The sequence below is a fragment of the Toxorhynchites rutilus genome, chromosome 1 (genome assembly GCF_029784135.1).
Source record: "Toxorhynchites rutilus septentrionalis strain SRP chromosome 1, ASM2978413v1, whole genome shotgun sequence".
NCBI classification, from domain to species: Eukaryota; Metazoa; Arthropoda; class Insecta; order Diptera; family Culicidae; genus Toxorhynchites; species Toxorhynchites rutilus.
The window spans coordinates 57448206-57468507 of record NC_073744.1 but is presented as its reverse complement, the minus strand read 5'-3'; the positions used below and the strand labels follow the sequence as shown (position 1 = coordinate 57468507).

At 38.0% G+C, this 20302-nt stretch overlaps 1 protein-coding gene and 2 non-coding genes across 12 annotated transcripts in view; all 3 read right to left on the bottom strand.

Annotated features, from left to right (window-relative positions):
• LOC129777929 (mpv17-like protein) overlaps window positions 1–20302 on the bottom strand; it is a 505117-nt gene that overhangs the window by 26351 nt on the left and 458464 nt on the right. Inside the window, exon 1 of one of the 10 annotated variants that reach the window (XM_055784595.1) lies at window positions 10355–10373. The exons of the other annotated variants lie outside the window; for them this stretch is intronic. The gene's annotated coding sequence lies outside the window, so the exon portion shown is untranslated. Of the gene's footprint in view, window positions 1–10354; window positions 10374–20302 lie in introns of those variants that run through there. 10 annotated transcript variants of the gene reach the window in all.
• On the bottom strand, window positions 5010–5081 carry Trnap-ugg (transfer RNA proline (anticodon UGG)). Its single transcript has one exon. It is a non-coding gene; the product is annotated as a tRNA-Pro (tRNA).
• Window positions 8369–8505, bottom strand: Trnal-caa (transfer RNA leucine (anticodon CAA)). Its single transcript has 2 exons — window positions 8468–8505; window positions 8369–8413 (listed from the first exon to the last, which is right to left on the bottom strand). It is a non-coding gene; the product is annotated as a tRNA-Leu (tRNA).

Genomic DNA, 20302 nt, shown 5'->3' with positions numbered 1-20302 from the left:
GGAATTTAAAGTTGGAAAACCCTAATATTAAGAAAATACGATCAACGATGGAAAATATTGTAATTCCCTGCTGCTCGGGATCACTCAGGGTCGTTATAAGATGCTCAGTCACCCTCAACCAGAACCTGGCAACTCACAATTTTCCGGGAGTCAATCTATTTCCGTCTATCCTGAATGGAGCCACTCACGTCACTCGTGGGGAGCCTCTCTAACAATCGTCCCCTACGCTCCTATGGCGAAACCTTCTTTTTGGCTGACTACGGGTGAGGGGTGACGGCTACCTTTCCGAGCCCGGAATAACGGACAAAAGAAAACGGGAAGGTTCAGGGCTGTTTGTTCACAAGGGAATAACACATAAGGTAGCGGGTAACGTATTTTATATTTCGGGGGTGGGGTTTTACAGCACACGGTACTTGCGGTCTGGTCTGGCTTAACTCCGGATTTCCGAGTCGGTGGCAAACTCGGTTTTATCGATAGCTCGCTTTTGATTCCTGGCTGGGTGTTACTGGTCGTCCCTTCTGCAGGGCCTCTCTCTGCCGTGGCCTTCTATGTCTCCTGGCGTCTTTGAAAATGAATATACAAAAAAAAGGCCCACTGGTCGGACCTGACCAGCCGGCGTTAGTAACCGTGGCGTCCCCATTTCATTCATTTTAAATTACCTTTTCTTTTTGTGTTTTTTATATTTACGATGTTCACAATTTAAATGAAGTGAACTATCAACAAAACCTATTAAACAAACAACACTGAACATTACTATAACTACATTTATCTACATATTTGAATTTAGAACAGTTACTTTACACGACGCGCACTTCTACTCCCGGAGACGGTCACCAACAGAAAGAAAGACCACATATAATGGACAAGTGGGAACAATGCCGACAGGCCGAGCACAATAATGCCCTGTCCTTTTCAGTGACGGTACTTGCCACCCCATTCATGGACGCGATCTCTCATCGCCTCAAACCAGTCCATAGTTTCATACGCGCGGTCCCTCAAATGAGTTGATGCGCAACTTATACCGACCCTGTCAATTGACAGATGGCCGATTTTGTTGTCTGCGGTTTAGCTTTTCAGTGATGGCAGAGTCATCGCTCCAGGCAGTTATGAACGACAGTTACAATATTAAGGAAATATCAACATCGAGTTACTGTGCGGAAGAACTCGTTAATACCAAAAGAGCCCCAACTCACATGTGTTATAAATTTGCTCATGTTACCGCTCGCGTATGATCAGAATTTTACTTCATATGCAAATACACCTTTTTTATATATTTATATTTGCAATTATTCATCGGATCACATCGTTCATACATTTTAATTCAGTATTGAATTGTTATTTTTTTTTTCAAATGTATTCTAAGACTCGTGTCAGTGAAGCGCCAAATAGTCTGATAAGTAAATTGATCTATTTACATGTGCTTTAGAGATGGGCAAAACGGTTCATTTCAGTGAGCGGCTCAGAGCCGTGCGCTCAATGAAAAGAGCCGGCTAATTTGAGCGGCTCAACGCCTCTTTTCAAGAACTGGTTTATTCGAATTAGTAAATAATTGATAAAATAATAAAATAATAAAAGACGTAAGAATAATAAAAGACGTAAAAAATAAGGCTTAAAACAAAAACCAGTGCAGAGAAAAGTAAAAATATTACTTTACTGAAGGTTTTCTCTGATATATTTCCATCACAATGATCTTCTTTATTTTTATATTTATAAACATTTTTTTTCAATGTTATCCGATTAAAGTCTACTACATCTTTCAGTGCAAACTTGTCTTGTTTTCGGAAAAACTCCCTCACATGGTACTGAGGTCGCCGGAATACATAATATTAGGCTGTCAAAAAAGTCCTGCGGTATTTTTTTTGAATTTTCATTTATTCATAAAATTAGTTACAATCATCTGTTTTAAGTCAAATATGCGCCGTTTTGTTCGATGACTTGTTCCCAACGAGATGCCAACTTCATAATACCCTTGTTATAGAAGCTCGCTTCCTTATTGGCGAAAAACTCGGATAGCCAATTTTCACAGGCCTCTTTTGTGGCTAACTTCTAACTACCTAGCTCGTTCGCCATGGACAAAAACAGGTGATAGTCACTTGGTGCAAGGTCCGGACTATACGGCGGATGCAAAAGAACCTCCCATCCGAGCTCCCGGAGCTTCTGACGCGTCACCAAAGAAGTGTGTGGCCTGGCGTTGTCCTGATGGAAGACAATGCGGCCTCTATTTATCAAAGATGGCCTCTTCTTCATGAGTGCTACCTTCAAGCGGTTCAGTTGTTGGCAGGACAGGTCCGAATTGAGCGTTTGGCCATAGGGAAGCAGCTCATAATAGATTATTCCTTGACAATCCCACCAAACACACAGCAGAACCTTCCTGGCCGTTAATGAGGGCTTGGCCACCGTCTGAGCCGCTTCAGCGGGCTTCGACCACGACCGTTTGCGCTTCACGTTGTCGTAAGTGACCCACTTTTCATCGCCAGTCACCATCCGCTTCAGAAACGGCTCGATTTTGTTGCGATTCAGCAGCGATTCACATGCGTCGATACGGTCAAAGATGTTTTTTTTTGCGTCAACGTGTGTGGCACCCATACATCGAGCTTTTTTGTGAATCCAAGCTTCTTCAAATCTCGCGTAACTTTTGAAAAGGTCCAATGTAACATTTTCGCCAACTCGAGAAAAACGTAGTTGAAGACCCGAACATTATTTCGCGAATTGTCTTAAAAGCTATCAATCTTTATCACTGTTTTCACCACTAGCTGTCAAGAATAACTTCGTAAAACCAATCGTAACTATTGTTCCGTGATTTGAGATTAAGGTTGAAGCCTCGGTGCGAAAAATGTTACATTGGACGTTTTGACTGCCCGCGTTTGCTCATTGGACATATTACGTTGCACTATAAAAATTTGAAACTAACTAATAAACAACAATCCAAATATCAGCATTTCGTTCTAAAGACTGATTATTATTGTTATCACTCGTTGAATTGCACTGAAATCGATAACAACACCTATAAGAAACAAATTCCAAAACGACCGAAGTACGACTGCGAGTTGTTTTGACTGCTTTGTTACTTCGGACGTTTCGGCCGTCGGAGGAAAGTGGCGTCCGAAGTAACAGCCGGGTGCTTAAAATTCGAATCTGTACATTGGATATTTTTTGTATCGGCGACAAAAAGATGATGAAGATAGATACGTGAACGATTGTTTTTGTAATACATTCAATGATTGAAAACTAATAGCGTGCATCCATTAACTCGATTTGTTTACATTTGTTACATAGGACCTTTTCAAAAGTTACGTGAGAAATGGTTAATAACGGTTTGATGACTTGTCCCCAGCTCTTGGCCGATGCAACGGCTGCTACTATGCCGGTCCTTCTCGGCTAATTCAGCGATTTTGTCGCAATTTTCGACGACAGGCCTTCCGGAGCGTGGCGCATCTTCGACGACCTCTACACCAGAACGAAAACGTTGAAACCATCGTTGTGCGGTGGAAATGGAAACTGTATCGGGTCCATAAACTGCACAAATTTTATTGGCAGCTTGAGATGCATTTTTGCCTTTGTCATAGTAGTACTGTAAAATATGTCGGATTTTCTCTTTATTTTGCTCCATATTTGCGACACTATAACTCACGAACGACCAAACAAACCACTGTCGAGGACTATATTATAGGACTATATAATACCTTTCCAACAAGCTATAGTATGACTCGATACAATGAATACAACTAGAACTACGCGCTTACAACGACACCTCGCGGAAATACCGCAGGACTTTTTTGACAGCCTAATATGTGAAAACAATACGATCAACGAAGGAACATATTGAGGAATTATCAACATCGAGTTACTATGCGGAAGATCTTGTTAATACCAAAAGAGCCCCAATTCGCATGTGTTATAAATTTGCTGATGTTACGCTCGCGCATAATCAGAATGTTACTTCATATGCAAATGCACCTTCTATATATGTTTAGATTTGCAATTGTTCATCGGAACATATCGTTCATACATTTTACTTTAGTATTGAACTGTTATTTTTTTTCAAATGTATTCAAAGACTCGTGTCAATGAAGCGCCACACAGTCTAATAAGTGAATTGATCTATTTATGTGTGCTTTGCTCTTCTCTCACAAACACTATTACCCCATTTTTACACGTGGGTTTACCTATACTACTACAATGGCTATCTTCCACCTTCACCTTAAGCGTAAATACAAATCGGATATAAGGATAGTTTTAAGAATTGAGTGTGAAATGTGAGTGTGAATGAGAATGTGAATGTGAGTGTGAGAGTGAACATTATTACAATCCGAGATTTTTTTTCCATCTCGATTACAATCTCCTTACATCCCATCCTTTTCCTAATGAAAATGTGTCACTCTTCTAAACTCGAGTCGACCGCGAGTAATCGGCTTCCTAATTTATTAACCATAGAATTAAGGAAACATGTTAATATATTTTAGTAGAAGTATAGTTAAGAGTTTGGCTTCTTTGAACCTATGTAGCTGAGCCTCTAATCATAAACGGATTTTAAAAAAGGCAGCTTAAATGGTTTGTTATTAGAAATGTGGAATAATAGTGATGATGAAATGAACATAAAATCACCTGTGACCGTGTGTATTTCAATTGGAAAAAACCGCCACGATATTTATTATAGCTAAAACACTAAGCCGAAAAATAACGCTTGCTCATTATTCTCGTGCTCGTCGTATTATTATTCACGCTGGAGAAGGAATGAGTCATGACTCAATCATCTTCAGCTGATCCTACAGAACCAGATAACGATTATCTTGAAAACGATATATTCAAAATTTATAACAATTTAATGTCTAGGAACAAGTTTCAACGGACTCGGTTTCTCCAATATATTTTGACTAGGGTGATGGAAAAATAGATCAAAAGAATTAGTAGAAGTTGGCAAATCTTCTTCTGAGTATATTTTACTCGTATGAAGAACGATTGATAAGTTGTTTTTTCAATTATCATTAAAAAGGAAACTAAAAGAATCCGGGCTCAACCGGGATTTGAACCCGGGACCTCTCGCACCCAAAGCGAGAATCATACCCCTAGACCATTGAGCCGCTTTGTAAATGTTGTTATCAAACTAAGCCAGTAAATCAGTAGCCTACACATTTTGTTTCACAAAAGTTAATATTTATATGGCGACATTGACATAAAAATAATGCACAAAAGACCCAATCTTATTGAGATAATGGTGTTTCACACAGTAAAAAATAAATCTTGTCAGAAGTGGGATTCGAACCCGTAAATGTCGTTATCAAACTAAGCCAGTAAATCAGTAGCCTACACATTTTGTTTCACAAAAGTTAATATTTATATGGCGACATTTTTTTTTTTTTTTATAATTCGTTTATTTGTACAGGCTCAGTTACATAGGTTTAAAGAAGCCAAACTCTCAACTATACTTTTACTATTAACATGTTTTCTTAATTCTACGGTTAATGAAATAGGAAACCGATTACTCGCGGTCGACTCGAGTTTAGAAGGGTGACACATTTTCTTTAGGAAAAGGATGGGATGTAAGGAGATTGTAACCATGTTCACACTCACACTCACACTCACTTTCACATTCATACTCACACATCACACTGAATTCTTAAACTATCCTCACATCTAATATGTATTAACAATTTAACTTATTCTAATGTTAGGGAATCGATAGCTCGCGAAGGACGAAAAGGAGGAGAAAATGGGGGGGAAAGTATGTAAGAACAATCACACTCGAAGATCGATATCTTTAAGGAAAACATATATTTGGGACATGTAATCAAGGTCTAACCGAGCCAACACATCTCTCACCGGCACATTGGGCTGCCTTCCTCGAGCTCGAAGGGAGTTTTCTAAATTAGATCTGGCGACAAAATATAGCTCGCACGACCAAACAACGTGTTCGATGTCGTGGTAACCATGGCCACAAACGCAGAGATTGCTGTCGGCAAGCTTGAAACGAAAAAGCAGCGCATCTAAAGAACAGTGATTGGACATGAGTCGGGAGAAGGTCCGAATAAAGTCCCGACTCAAGTCCAGACTTTTGAACCATGGTTTGAGGCTAACCTTAGGGATAATCGAGTGGAACCACCGGCCCAATTCATCTTCGTTCCACTTGCGTTGCCAGTTAGCGATGGTATTTTTACGAACTAAAGAATAAAATTCATTGAAGGCGATTTGACGCTGATAAATATCGCCTTCAATTGCACCTACCTTTGCTAATGAGTCAGCCCTCTCATTACCCGAAATGGAGCAATGTGAAGGGACCCAGACAAAGGTAATGACATAACAGCGTCTGGTTAAAGCACTCAAAATTTTACGTATTCTCTCAAGGAAGTACGGCGAGTGCTTTTCCGGCCTCACTGAACGGATAGCTTCGACAGAGCTAAGACTATCCGTTACAATGTAATAGTGTTCAACAGGTCGTGAGGCGACGCTGTCCAGCGCCCAGTGTATTGCTGCCAATTCAGCAATATATACTGAGCAAGGATACTGAAGACTGTGTGAGGTGCTAAAAAATACGTTGAACACTCCAAATCCTATGGACTCATTCATAGAGGACCCATCAGTAAAGTACATATTATCACAATTGACACGCCCATACTTTGCTTTGAAGATCGTAGGAGCGATCCTCGATCGAAGATAATCTGGAATTTCATGGATTTTCTCCTTCATGAACAGATCAAAATGTACAGAGGAATTGATGTAGTCAGAAAAACAAACACGGTTGGGAATATACGAAGAATGATCAACCTGCATGGTGATGAATTCATGATATGAGCTCATGAATCCAGAATGAAAATTTAGCTCGATAAGCTGCTCAAAATTTCCGATCACCAATGGGTTCATAACCTTACACCGGATGAGGAACCGAAGAGATAATAAATTGAAGCGATCTTTTAGTGGGAGTAGGCCTGCCAAAACCTCGAGACTCATGGTATGCGTTGAGGGCATACATCCCAACGCGATACGGAGACAAAGATACTGAATTCGCTCGAGTTTAATTAGGTGTGTTTTGGCAGCTGATTGAAAACAGAAACTGCCATACTCCATCACTGAGAGAATAGTTGTTCGATACAACATTATAAGATCTTCAGGATGGGCTCCCCACCAGGTGCCGGTAATTGTACGGAGAAAGTTTATTCTTTGTTGACATTTTTTACTCAGATACCTAATATGGGCCCCCCAAGTACATTTGGAGTCGAACCAGACCCCAAGATACTTGAATGACATAGCATGAGTGATCGGTTTACCCAAAAGTTGAAGCTTTGGTTTTGCTGGTCTATGCTTCCTAGAAAAAACCACCATCTCTGTTTTCTCCGTGGAGAATTCGATCCCTAGCCCAATGGCCCAGGTTGAAAAATTGTTCAAAGTAGCTTGTAAGGGTCCTTGCAGGTCGGATTCGTTTGATCCTACGACAGACACCACTCCATCATCTGCAAGTTGTCTTAGGTTGCAATTTTGTGTAAGGCAATTGTCGATGTCGCTTACATAGAAGTTGTACAAAAGGGGGCTTAAACATGAGCCCTGAGGGAGGCCCATGTAAGAGATCCGACTCACTGCCGAATCTCCATGAGAAAAATTCAAATGTTTCTCACAAAGCAAGTTATATAACATATTATTCAATAGAGGCGGCAGACCCCGAGATTGTAATTTGTCTGACAAAACCTCTATTGAAACAGAATCAAAGGCCCCCTTTATGTCCAAGAATACTGAAGCCATTTGTTTTTTTTCGGCGTAAGCCAGTTGAATTTCTGAAGAAAGCAACGCAAGACAATCATTCGTCCCCTTGCCCCTGCGGAACCCATATTGTGTATCTGAGAGTAGGCCATTCGTTTCAACCCATCGATCAAGGCGAAACAAGATCATTTTCTCCAACAATTTCCGTATACAAGACAGCATTGCTATTGGGCGGTACGAATTGAAGTCGGACGCGGGTTTTCCGGGTTTTTGAATAGCTATAACTCGTACTTGTCTCCAATCATCTGGAACAATATTATGTTCCAGAAACCGATTGAATAAATTCAACAAGCGATGTTTCGCCACACCAGGGAGGTTTTTTAACAAGTTGAACTTAATTCTATTCGATCCTGGAGCCGAATTGTTACAAGAAAGGAGAGCAAGAGAGAATTCTACCATCGAAAACTCGGAATCAAGATCGCACCTATCTTGTGGTATGTCTCGAACAATTTTTTGCACAGGAGCGGAATCAGGACAAACCTTCCGTGCAAAATTAAAAATCCATCGATGTGAATATTCTTCGCTTTCATTCGTTATGGCGACATTGACATAAAAATAATGCACAAAAGACCCATTCTTATTGAGATAATGGTGTTTCACACAGTAAAAAAATAAATCTTGTCAGAAGTGGGATTCGAACCCACGCCCTCAGAGAGGACCAGAAAGCTCTCTTTATAGTTGACGCTTACCCGCTATGAGAAGCAGGCAAGATGTTACTCTTGAGTCTGGCGCCTTAGACCGCTCGGCCATCCTGACATATTAATGCATTTTAAAATAATTGACAAGCCATGCACCACGGCAACTCAAACAAATAGCGATAGTAACGATAGCAGAAATAGAGCAGAATTTTTTTCCAACAAACAACAACAAGTTTCCCAATGACTTAGAAAACATATTTTTGATCGGAAAAAGTTAACTTTCATTCATAATTTTTATTTTCAAAGAGTGATTATGTCACCGAAAAAGTCATTACTGTTTTCGTTTCACACTAACGGAACCTGACGCTGTATCTATCGTACCGAGATTCATATTAACACATTATCTAATATAACTCGATATGACGGCTACAGCGAATTTGCTACCTGATTAAAGACGATTTAATGTTTCTCGAAATTATGCTGCATTATTCCCCATGTCGATCCAGCAAAAAACAGCAAAACAACAGAGAAGTTGGTAAGCCTCTAAAATATACGAGAATTAAAGTAAATAAAGGAAAGCAAAAACGTTTCTAATGGCCTGTGATTCAATTTGAAACTCTCATAAATAACTTTGTTTTCTTTCTGTCTCCCTCGTTCTGATCCCGATGAAATGGGCCGAATCAGGAATCAGAGCTTCGAACGAAAAAAAATATCAAAAAATGAAAGGGACGAATGGGGAGGAGTTGACTTAGACGTGAGTTGAGTGTTCAGGAGCTGGAACATCAAAGAATAATGGAATCAGTGATAATTGGAACTAAAACTGAATATCACCCTATTTTTCGAACAATGTGTTTTGGGCACTCCCATCGTGGATAATTACTTTCGAGGGATTATGAAGGTGTTTACGTTAACGAAGACCCTGACATCCATATCCCAACCAACACAAATTGAGCATAGGCAGCATAGAAAGGGCTCACGACCAAAGCTCAAGCTGTACATTCGTTCGAACTGTCAATTTTCATTTGTTTGTTTCGCAATGTGAGTGTGGTTTGCGATAATTTTGATGCTTGTGATGTTCTCTGCGAGCTATAAAAATCGCCATCTTTGCCGATCCTAACGTTAGTACAATATTCTGTTTCATGTTATTTTCCAAATCTTTATATGATCACGTAGCATTTACCGATTATCAATTACGACGCACCATGAACTAATCAATTGAATTGATTCTTATCGATCTATAACAGATAAGCGTTAGTCGGGCCTAGAGATGCAGGCCAGCATTGTCAAGATAAGAGATCAAGATCTGTTGAAACATCAAAAGGAAACCCTGTGGATATTTTTTTATCATGTGTCTCAACAATGCGCGAAGTGAACGTATACGTGAGTGATTTTGGCGGCCATGCCGCAGTTAAACAATTTTATTGTTGTGGGAGATATGTATAAAGCGGGCCGAACGGCCAATTTACTTGGAAATCAACAAGCATGTAGATGCAAAACTATTAGTTAATAATCCTGATAGTTAAAGACAGCTCCCTATCATGTGAATTTGACAGTCGTAATGTGCTTCAAAAACATAAAAATAAAAATAAAAGTACTTGACTCTCTATGTAATTTTCTACATTATATTGGTTGGTATTTTTATTGTTTGAAAACAAGTTAGAGGTGACAGTTGTAATTCGAATGCAATGAGTTATGTTCTGAAGGATGTTCCAATTAAACAAAACGGCGCAAAAAGAATAAGGCGGCGTTCAAGATATTAAACTGTAAGACATAGTATTTATTATGTTACTATGGTGTTTTACCACGTATAGTTGGGAAATCTATAATTTGGTCGTCCTGAAAAAGTCATGGTAATTTCGTTTTACAGTGACTAAAATACAAAGCCGATACTGTTGACTTATAGTTGGCTAATCAGTGTGCATACCTAGTTGTTACGTTTATTTTGAAGTATATTATCGAAATATTACCGTTTTGACTGAAGGGTGGCATATTATACCTTTCTCCAATTTCCTCCGTTTAGCCTCCGACAAAGTTGTTTGTTGCTCTTCACCGCGGCTCTCGACAGAAGGGCGTGTTGATAATGATGTGAACGTTCGAAATATCACGACGTTGAATTCTCTGAACGTAGATAGCAGAAAATAAATTGCATATGCTCAACCACATACTCTTACTTATCATACTTATCAGGCTTATCTGCCCATGTGAACACGTTCATGTCTTCACGTACTCTGTGGATCGCCACACAATTGAGTAATAATCACCACTTAAACCATGGCCTTATCCAAACAAAATAGCTAGATAAATCAGGATTATCCAAACAAGCTCTGGGGATAGTAAAAATAGGAAATAGTAAGTTATATTTTTACAACATATTAAACAGAAAATCATGATTTTTGGATTAATATAAAATTTCTTTATTCATCCATTATTATTCATTTATTGTCTACTAGCTGACCCCGCAAACTTCGTCCCTCCCAAAATGGATTTTTTGTTATCAATACCTCCAAATATCCACGTTTTCTTACTAAGCGAACCTTTCAAGGGTCCAATTGCAGAACTGTTTATCGATTGATCTTCTTTTTGACCCTTTAAAATTTCTTTTTACTTCTACCAAAACTCGTCATTATAATATCAAATTATTTTCAGACACAATTCTCGTTCATGATTTTTCAATCACTTACAAAAACATGTTTCTCCGTTACATGGAATACATGTTCATGCCGATCCACCATAGAAACATTCATTGCTCCTTAAAACCTTCACGTGTCAAATTTGGTTCCATTTGCTTGCTTAGTTCTCGAGTTATTCAGAACTATTTATTATTCAGTTTCTTTTGTACGACATACCTCCTTAGAAAGAAGGGAGGATTGTCGAACCACAATTGAATCGTTTCGTGTCTCCTAAAGCCTCCACATGCTGAATTTGTTTCCATTTGATTGATCAGTTCTCGCGTTATGCAGGAAGGGGGGAGGAGTGTCAAACCACCATATAAACGTTTACTGTCTCCTAAAACCTCCAGATATCAAATTTAGTTCCATTTGCTTGATTATTTCTTGAGTCATGCAGAATTTTTTCTCATTTGCACCGTACCGCTGTCATCGCGAATCGCTTACATGAACGAAGTTCGAGAAAAATAAAAGAAGTAAAAAAGCGTAATATTCGAGCTGCTACAAGTGCAGATACTTATAAACTTCAAATTTAGTGTGAATTGTAAAAAAAATTAAACCGTTATAACATTAAAATGGATGATGTTAATAAAAATTATTTGAGTAGGAAAAATAATGAATCGAATCAACACAAATTACTGGCAGAAAGCTTGACAAAACCGGAAACGGTTTTGTATTTATTGGGATTCGACATATGATCACAGCAACGAAAGAATCGCAGCAAAAAAATCGACTGGACAAAGAAAAAAACCCGTAATCCTGATAAATGGGACCGAAATGTCCAAAAGCATAACATAATGAATGGTGTAAGATACAAAAACAGAAGTGGACGTTTAATATCTGAAAAAAAAAAAATTTTCAAATTCGTAATAAAAAAATTATTTAAAGACTTAAATTGAATTTATATTTGGCTTTCACTTGCCAAATCAATTAACTTCCTTAATCACGAAAAAATTGTAGTAACAATAACAAATACTCCAAGTTTATTCCATCTTATACTTTCAATATGTCGTCAGATCATCTTAAAAAAAAAACAACATATAATATTTTATCATTTTTCTCGGCTTCTTGTTTTATGGAGTTAATCGATTTGGCAATTGAAGCATCCATATATATATTGACTATGAGCACGAAACCCTGCTAACACCGATATGTGTGCCATACGCATTTTTTATAAATTGTAATCTTCTTCCGCTAAATGTAGTGTGAAACATTTCAAACATCTAAATCCGACTATCTTAAAACGGTCGAATACTGTGGTTATTGTGTTTTACCAAAAAAATATTGAAAATGTACCGCTTAACGCCCCCGACAAAAACAATCATGGCAATCATGAATTTGTTTGTATGATGATATCTCCTTTAAGGAGGGAACCCGGAAGGTCGAAAAAGATGAATTTTTGTTTCTTATATTTTTGGGAAGCCTATTCTATCAGAAATGTTGTTCTAAAAGGTTTTTCGATATTTGATTTTGTTGGAAATTTACATCCAAAAGTGTGAAGTCACCTCAAGGGATATATTATAGATATTCAAACGCGTTTTTCTCGAAACCATGTTTTTCAACTGGTGATATCGATATCTCAGGATCTACTCGACCGATTTGGCCGAAATTTTTTTTCAGCATGTGAAAAAAAAAATGAAAATGATAGAAAATGAATTATCTGAATCGTTACATAGCCGTTTTTTGATATCTCATTTTTTCAGTTTTTTATGAGCTTCTAAACAGCGATTTTTAATGAAAAATAACTTATTTTTATCAAAAATGGCCGCCTTTTTGGCAATTTTAAGGATTTCCACCCTTATCCCTTAAAACCCTTATGTAACGCTTTAGGTATTGTCCTAAAGTTTCAAAATATACATTGGAATTCGTTCTGTAACACCCCGTTGCTTCAGAACCGATATCACCAGCAAGGGACAGATTTTCAGACAGCATCTACGCATACAGCTGTCAAGACCTGTCAAATACATCTTCAAATATACCTTAAACAATAATCAAAATACCTGAACACTTAACTTTTTTCCTAACATCTGAAAAAATTCGACTTTATTTTTCGACCTTCCAGACAAGGGTCTTACATTTCCGAAAAAGAACCTGAAACTATTGCGAACTAGAGCAGAGGGTCCAAATCCAAATTCTGATTCTTAACTCCCCCCATTAGCTCTCGAAAAACGTAATCCTACGTCTAAAAGCGACAGTTTTGCGTTCCAATGAATAGACGTAGATTTTGCTTGTGTTCAATATGCATAAGTGAGAGTCAATTCGGATCAAAGTTCCATCTTTGCGTACATAACATTCATATTTCGCGAACACGCTGTTCCGAGGCAAGAGCTTCACGGTTAATACAATAATTAAGCTGGAATAGCAATAAAAGTAGCAATTTATAAGCGACTATTTCGGATATATTACCCTTCCGGGAATCACCCAACCACCGGACACGGGATTGAAGGCAACCGACCAAAATAAAGTTGCCTGCAGATATGGGTGTGCGTGTGGCGCATTGACGCGGAGCACCGCGAAGGTTATCATTTCATGAAATTTATTATCTGAGCTTTTATTTATGGGATATAAAATTAATTATTTTTAATGTCCGTGTGCCCATCGTGGGGCGTTGGGGCTGCCACGGCTTTTTTCGCGGTGGAAAAAGCGCAAGGTGAGATAATCGACGCCCATCACCAGAGCCTCCCCAGCCCACAGCGGCACCCGCAAACGGAACCGGCCGCGACCGACAGCGGCCGCTAAGTGATATGGGTTCTCTGCGTTGCTACCCTTAGGGTAAGTCATGGGTAATATTGCTGCAGTCTCGCGAGCCCCCAATATAGGGAGAGTACTTTGGTTGGTTGGATTTCTTGGCTTTCATGTCTTCCTCCCGTTCGTATGATCTGATCAGCTTTTAATTTTACGGCTTGTTTTACTAGGTGCTCTTCTCGGACGGTAAGTGTGTTTGTGTGTATGTGTGCTTGGTGCCGCGAATCCGTTCTCGCGCCTTTTGTACAAATGATGATTTTTATGTGGCCATAAAATCTTATCAATCTTAATTGTTGGCGTTAATGCAGTGAAGATGGCTAATTGCGATTCAACGTCATTGGTGCAGTTAGCGCGTTACCTATGCTAGTTACTATGCTAGTTAGCGTGTTAGGAATCATTACGAAATTGCAGGTTATTCGTTTCGTTTCATATTCAATAATTTCAGGTACTTAATGAACTTTTGGACCTTATGAACTGAGGTTAAATCGTGTTATTCTAAATCTCGGCCAACTAATGCTGGTCGACAAACTGACCTACGAAATTATTCACACAATCCCGCGTTATCGGCAGAGTGCGGGGTTTGTTCGCTTACTCCCAAGCGTGGATCCGTCTGTCATCATCATAAACCTTTCCCGCGGTTGGGGTCTGTTCGATATCGTAAGTTGAGCTAAATCTAGAGCGGCAGTTTGCATCAACGAGAAGTCGGTCCCATTTGTCCTTCTTCCCATTCCAGCAGAGCGAATCCGGCGGATCAGACAAACATACGTGACGTTCGTCAACCGCAGCGGCATCAGGAATAATAATATGATAATAATCATAGAGTGGAACTGAATTGGTGCACAACAACACCGGGGCAACGGTTGATGTTGGCTGCAAAGTGGGGGGTTGTTGAGGTTCATTTATTTATGGCAATAATAATAACAGATGAATAAATAAATATATGTGAGAAGAGACACAGTGTATGCGATTCGAATATCGGAACCCCTGCCACTAAATTCTGCCATTTCTGTTACGCTCCTTTACTGTTATTTGATCCGTTCCCCAGAACTTAGAATTGCTTACTAGTTGTCATTATTTTGGAATGTTTCTGAATGCCCTGAATATGCTGCATGTTTGTATTGCTGTTGCTGCGGGGACAAATCATGCATAAAATATAAAATTCAAATTCCAGATATTAAATTGGTTCAGAGGGAGAGAGAGAGAGAGCGTTAGTAGTTGGTAACCACATAGCCGTATACTAGAAACCTGAATATGCAAATTTGAGGCGCATATGTGTGCGTGTGCTGTTGACCCGCAGATATTATCCCAGAATATGCTGCCAGTATGAGCTCTGCAGATGACGGCAGGGATTCAATTGAATCGATAAGCTGGTTGTACATATAAGGGTTGCCAATAATATTTTTCAAAAAAATGCTCTCAAAAAACTAGATCCTGTAAAACCGTATTATTTTAACAAAATCGGCTTTCATTTATACAAAATGATTTTGACGTGGGACTACGTCTAACCGGAATATATGGAGGGTAAAATGAAAACCTAAACACAGAACATGCAGGAAAAAATGAAAGATTTCGAATGCTTATAGCTCGAACATTTCGTACTGGATAGGAGAGATGTTTGCATCACTTGATAGGAAATATTTCTACGCATCTATCGCAACTAACAAAATGTTGTTTTTCATTAGATAAACAATTGAATAACTGTAAAATATTAGGCGTTATCTAAACGCCCTAACTGCATCGTTTTGATTGGCCCGATTTACGGTTTCCCTAACACAACCATCAAAACCAAGCAGCCTTGGGGAAATCGGCATTGCAAATACATGAAAGTAGGGGGACTTTTGTTCTCATCGAAAAATGTTCCCTAACACAGACTTTAAAACCAAGCAGCGAAATCGGCATTGCAAGCACACGAAAGAGCCTAGAGGCGAGTGAACTGAAAAGTTTAAACCCTCTTAAAGCCAAAAAGAAGAAAAAGAACACACGAAAGTAGGGGGAGCTTTTGTTCCCACCGAAATGTGTTCCCTAATAGAGATTTCTAAACCAAGGTGCCTGGAGAAATCGGTATTTCAAATTCATGCAAGTCGGGGGTATTTTTGTTCTGACTGGAATGTGTTTCCCTAACACAGACTTCAAATCCATGAAGCGTGGGGAAATCGGCATTGCGAATTCATACGATTGAAATGTGTTTCCCTAACACAGACTTCAAAACCGAGGTTTCTGGGGAAATCGGCTCTGCAAATAAATGCAAACTGCGAGTACTTTTGTCCTCGCTTGCCTTTGTGCAGAGTGGAATATGTCTGTCCTAACATGATCTTCTAAACTTAGGAACCTGGGAAAATCGTGCAGCCACTAGAAGCGAATGAACTTCCCAGTTTCAAGCAAATTCGAGATTCGAGAAGTATGTACACTTTTGGGATGTAAACTTCAGAGGGAAATGTAAAATAAAATAATCGTTTGATAATTTTTTTTTGTCTTTATTGGAAAGATTTTCAGCCTTAGGCTGGTTCATCAAACGTTTGATAATTTTTCCGTACATATATTTTGTTCTAGTCATCATACCAAACGTAAAAGGTCCGTCATTAAATTTACTTGTAACGAAGAACAATCAATCACAATAAATGAATTGACTTTACACGGCATTTGTTCATTTTTTTCACTCACAGAGCAAATATATTGAACTCAATTGAATTTGGAAACTGTTTCATTCAATCAAGAATTTAATCAATACAAACGAATGATTGCTAAGCTAAGGTAGTTCCACGTGAACCTTTTTTTTCCCATTGCGTTGCTTGAGTCTTCGAAGCTTCGTATAGTATTTATATTGGGTTGGGGAAAAAGAAATGTCGTATATTGTCAATATATGGCAATACTTTAACATATCTTGTGTTGTACTTATCGCATCGGGTCATACTATACGCACAGCAGTGGAACTCCATACAATTCACTAACAAAAAAGTGTGCACATTTTCATCGCTTGTTTACGTGAAGAATATAACTTTTTCAGGTACACTTGATTTTAGAGTGTATGGATTTCTAGCTGTCTTGACGCAAGGTCTTTAATGAAGAATGCTAAGATGGGAAGGTTTATATAAACATGTGTATAATTAAATAAGTTTATTCAAATATTAATATTGCCGTTCTTTAACTATTCAGTGCAATTTTATCGAAATTTGAAAGAGAAATTAAAAAAGAAATGTTTTTTTTCAAAATTTTCTGAGATGGTTATTAACAATCCATGATTATCTTTGCATTATTATTTACCCCCCATTATTTGTTAATTTTTCCTGCTTTTCGTGCTTTGACCTATCATTTTGACAAATCACGTGACGTGTGAAAGAACGAATTGTGGAAAATTAAGTGGCAAATTTTCTAAGCTTTATAATTAAAGTTTTTCTGTAGTATTTAATTTCTGAGTTTGTTTGAAAGACCGACTGAAGTTGATTCATAGAAGAATAAGATTTCATTTTATATGTCGATTTTTGAAATCGACTCAATGGTTAAAAAGTTATGACGTTTTGGAATAAATCTTACTTACTTAATCAGCAATAGGCCCCAGTGGCATGTGCTGTACACAAAAGTCGTCTCCATTCACATGTTTTTTTCCAATTCTCTATTCTATAGAAATCAATATAATCGTGTACATGTCACATGGTTATCATAACTATAATTAGCACATTACACAGTTGCCATTTGCCAGTATTCCTTCTATACCATTACATATGGTACATTCACACAGTAGCCATTTAGGCGTAAGAGTATTCTTTCTGTTCTTCCATTATCCAGTTAGACCACCGGACAGCGGAGACAGTTGATAGATCATTGTTGACTTATTAATAGAACAGCAGCCCGATGTGTTTTGCAGAGCAGAGCAGTTGTATGGATGAAACCGAGATGATCGATATACAATTGTATATATATATATATATATATATATATATATATATATATATATATATATATATATATATATATATATATATATATATATATATATATATATATATATATATATATATATATATATATATATATATATATATATATATATATATATATATATATATATATATATATATATATATATATATGTGTATATATAACTTTTGACTTCAATTAACTATGTCGATTATCTGAATCGGTTCTTTAAATAAAAAGTTATGAATTTTTTAAAAACGTTATTTTTGGAAAAAACGGAGAAAAATGATTTTTTCGGTTAAATTTGAAAAATAATTATTTAAAAACGAAGAATACATTTTTGGATGTTATCTAAAAAATCCTCAGCTTTCTTGCAAAACAAATATAAAAAATATAGCTCCCTTGGACAATGAGAATTATAAAAAACACAAATATGACCAATAATTAAAAAAACTAAATTATTTTTTTTCTTGCAAGTGTAGTATTTATTCAAAAAAGACTAGCTAACTGGCCAATTTGATATGTCGATCATCTGAATCGGTTTAGTAGTTCAAAAATATGAATTTTTGAAAAAAGGTATTTTTGGAAAAAGGGGAAAAACTAGATTTGGAATAAAAAAATGGAAAATGGAATAATATAATATATTGCGATAGGGAACAAAACTACCAATTTACACGAAAATCTGAGAATGGAATATATATAACACTAAAAAAATATAGTTTGGTGTTAATTTCCCCGGCTAAAAAGCTGATTATTAGAAACTAATTGATGTTAACGTTAACGTAACGTCATTACCTTGTGAATTCTAGATACAATACCAACAGAGGGTATTTAAAAAAATTAAAATGGCTTTTTACGGGGTTTGAAAAAAATGTAATTTATTCAGAAATCTATTTTTATGTTTTTTTAAAGCGTACATACATTACCTAGTCGTATAATTATTGTATCATTTTTTAATGTATCATATTTAAATTTTTTGTATTCAATGTCCAGTTTCTATGGCGAAGCTTCATTCGTAAATTACACATTTGTCATCATTGGTGGAATAAGACCATAAATGTTGTTATGAATAGCACAGCAAGTTATGATTACAATACATATGGGTTTATTTTGATAATGCAAATATTAACGACATTATACATAAACCGATAAAAATGCATTATAATATTTGTCCACAGCACTTTCGGCGTCTATATATATATATATTTTATTCAATTTTCAGTTCGTAATTTCTATCCCATTCGCCGTGTTTATCATGATGATGCTAACATTAATAACATTATACACGAACCTCCCACCTTATATATGACGTCTCTCACCGTTTTAGAGACATCTTAACATTATGTTCAATTTTTAGAGCGTAAACCATCTGTCAATTTTTTTCTTTTCAGTCTCAAGTTATAGCGCGTCAAAGATGGAGTCCACCAAGCAAGAAATTCGCCACCTGCGAGGTAAAACCTGCGAGGTAAAACTGCAACGAAGGCGGCCGAAAAAATTCGTGTAGTTTATGGACCCGATACTGTAACGATTCGCACAGCACAGCGTTGGTACGATCGATTTCGTTCTGGTGTAGTGGCTGTCGAAGATACACCCCGTACTGGTAGGCCAATCGTCGTGGAAATCGTTAAAATCGTTGAAATCATCCAAGTAGACCGGCATGTGAGCACTCGCTCGATTGGCCAGGAACTGGTTATAGACCATAAAACCGTTTGGAACCATTTGCAGAAGATTGGATTCCAAAAAAAGCTGGATGTATGGGTGCCACATGAGTTAACGCAAAAAAAAATCTTTTAGACCGAATCAATGCCTGCGATGCACTGCTGAAACGGAACGAACTCGACCCATTTTTGAAGCAGATGGTGACTGGTGATGAAAAGTGGATCACGTACGACAACCTAAAGCGAAAAAAGTCGTGGTCGAAGCGCGATGAGCCGGCCCAAACCATCGCCAATGAGGAGGCGATCTGGCGTAGTGGTAACATCCATGCCTCTCACGCTAAAGGTCACGAGTTCAATTCTCACTCCCGACATTCATCCAAAAATGGAAGTAAAAGTGACGAACCAGCCAAATGAGTTGAAAATCACTATAATACAGATAAAAAAAACATCGCCAAGCCGGGATTGACAGCCAGGAAGGTTTTGCTGTGTGTTTGGTGGAATTGGAAAGGAATCATCCACTATGAGCTGCTCAACTATGGCCAGACCCTCAACTCGGTTCTCTACTGTGAGCAGCTTGACCGTTTGAAGCAGGCCATTGACCAGAAGCGGCCAGAAATGATCAATAGGTATGGTGTTGTTTTCCACGAGGAAAACCACGCTCGGCCTCATACATCTTTGATGACCCGCCAGAAGCTACGGGTGCTCGGATGGGATATCCTATTGCACCCACCGTATAGTCTGGACCTGGCTTCAAGTGATTATCATCTCTTCCGGTCCATGCAAAACGCTCTTGGTGATACTAAGTTGGCCTCAAAAGAGGCTTGCGAAAACTGGCTGTCTGAGTTTTTTTTTGCAAATAAGGAGGTTGGGGGGGGGGGGGTTTATAAGGGGGGGATAATGAAGTTGCTTTCTAAATGGCAACAAGTTTGCG